General features: G+C 34.8%; 1 non-coding gene across 1 annotated transcript; it reads left to right on the top strand.

Moving 5' to 3' along the window:
* Positions 1-2319: 2319 nt before the first annotated feature.
* LOC122025871 lies at positions 2320-2425 on the top strand. The gene has a single exon (XR_006123894.1). It is a non-coding gene; the product is annotated as a small nucleolar RNA R71 (small nucleolar RNA).
* The last annotated feature ends 230 nt before the right edge of the window (positions 2426-2655 follow it).

The raw sequence follows: 2655 nt of genomic DNA, 5'->3' as shown, positions 1-2655 counted from the left end.
CCAAGTACTAAGCAAACAAGATGAATCATGACTATTTCAATGACATCAACTATTCAAGCATCAAGCACAAGTGTAGTGAAGATAAAATCCTTAAGGTTGAACCAAAACTAAAACTCATCACCATAAGATTCTCAGCTTATTAATGCTTCCCAAGATAGAAAAAAGAACTACACAAAGTTTACTACTAGCATCATTCGAACACCATGAATCAAGACAATAATCGTGATAACATTTCACTTGAATCCAAGAAAGCATATAAGTGAAGATTGATGTTCTCAAAAAAAAAAAAAAATTTTTTTGCCATGATTATTTCAAAAACAAATTTAAAAAAAAAGCAAAATAAAGCAACAAGAACCAACATGAAAAACTAACAAAAACTAAAAACTGAAAATGAAAACCAAACTAAACAGTACATGACACCCCCCCAGACTTAAACTTTTCATCGTCCCGATGAAATCAATATGGTGGAGGAGATTTTAAGAGAAGTTACCAAGTGATGAGCTCCAAATGGTTGACATTCATGTTTTTAAAGATACTCCTTCATCCAATACTCACATTCCTCCACAACTTTGAGTTCTACAACAATAAGATAGACAAGAAAAATTAAGTAGAGGATACATGTTTATTATAAAGAGAGAACTAAAGACATAAAAGAAAATAAGGAAAATGAACTTGGGTTGCCTCCCAAGAAGCGCTTGTTTAAGGTCATTAGCTCGACCACCTCATTAGATTCATCTAAATCTTACTCTTGGAGGGGTAAGATATTTTAGAACCCTCCTACCAAGGGCTCTTATTATGGAGAGAGCTTTCATCAAAGGAGCTACAAAGTAAAGTATAACTCTCTCCATCTTCGTCTTCTTGGAAATTTTTTCAGGTGGTCGAAGACGGTTCAGATTGAGCTTCCAATTATTGGCCCATGTGAAATCTGCACATCCAAAAGAAAAACAAATCTCCCATAAGCATGTTATATAGTATAGAGCTAGAACCATATCAAGATAAGATGAATAAGTAATAAAAACTGAATCACATCCAACAAAGTCAATTATAGGTACCTCCATAAAGTTTTCCAAAAGATCACAAGAAATACTAACCTTACTTTGCTGAGAAATACCTGAAATTTCTAAACATGTAGATGTGACTTCCTCTGAATCAAATGATGGTTCTGGCTCTAGCTCAGGTGTTGATGATATCAATGATGGTGATTCTTGAGACTCTGCTAGCTCTGCATAAGTCCCTACACATTGTTCCACAACATGATTAATTCTTAAAACCTCTAAGGGTTGTGTTGACAAAGGTGGTGATCCTTGAGATGCTGCTTCCACAACACAACTCCCTACACATTCTTCAATATCATCATCATCAACACATACATCAAAAAATAAACCAACATCTATGTCCTCAAAAGGAGAATCAATAACAAGAGGATCAATAACTTCACTTGCAGTTTTAAGTTGATCTACCACATCACATTCATCATCTGAAAATTCAATGTCACTATAACACCTTATAAAATTTTGAGGTAGATCTGAAAACTTATTTACCACTGCATTATCAATAAAATCCTTATCTGAAAAATCTTCATCTTCATATATATTCAAAAATCTGCACTCAACCATATTAGTGTCACAGGATTTGTCGAAGTCTTTATTTTAATTGACCCCCACTAACCTTTGTGGAAAAGGAACCCTTAGTGAAGGTTCTGGGAAAGATTGAACTTCCTTTTTCCTAAATTTCCTTTGAGCTTTTGGAGGAGGTCCAACTTGCTTATCTAATGTTGGTGTGATTAATCGTTGAGGGAAAGGTACTTGTGGCCTTTGGGAACTTCCTAGAGAAATGGAATTGAGTTCTTGTGATCTTCTATTATTCTTCTCCTCAATTATAAACATGTCATTCTTCATAGGTTCTTCATGATTTTCGCCACTTCTCAACCCAAGATCATCACACTTTGCATTGGATCTTGACTGTGTAGGAGGGGGATCTTCTTTAAACCATTTTGAAACAATACTATCAAGCTTTGCCCCCAAATGTTTGAACTCCTCACTCTGTGACTTGTGAATTTCAACATTTTTAGGTGGTTGAATTTCATTTTGTTTGATAGGCTCTTTTACATTTATGGCTTGTACTTCTTGAATATCTGAGGGAAATTCCATCCAACTTTTGTTCAACCATTCATGAAGATTCAATGTCACTTGATCAATCAATGAATAAGCTTCATCTACACTTTTGTCCATAAAAGAACCTCCAGCTGATGAATCCAATAAACTCTTGTCTGAGAAAGAAATTTCCCCATAGAATATGTGCAAAATCAACCATTTTTCAAAACCATGATGAGGGCACTGTCTTTGAAGACTCTTGAATATATCCCATGCTTCAACTAATGATTCTCCATATGCCTGAGCAAAATTTGTTATGCAATTCCTCATATACACTGTTCTACTTAGAGGAAAAAAATAATCCAGAAATTGCTTCTCCAATTGTTCCCAACTTGTGATGCTTTGAGGATAGAGAGAATATAACCAAGTCCTTGCTTTATCCTTGATACTGAAAGGAAATGCCATCAATCGAACTGCATTTGCTGACACTCCTTCACATTTCACCATATCACAAATCTCTAAAAATGTTTCAAGATGCAGATAAGGACTTTCTGATACTTCT

This window comes from Zingiber officinale, chromosome 9B (genome assembly GCF_018446385.1).
Source record: "Zingiber officinale cultivar Zhangliang chromosome 9B, Zo_v1.1, whole genome shotgun sequence".
In the NCBI taxonomy this organism is placed as follows: domain Eukaryota; kingdom Viridiplantae; phylum Streptophyta; class Magnoliopsida; order Zingiberales; family Zingiberaceae; genus Zingiber; species Zingiber officinale.
Note: the sequence above shows the minus strand (reverse complement) of the source record. Positions and strands in the feature narration are given on the sequence as shown.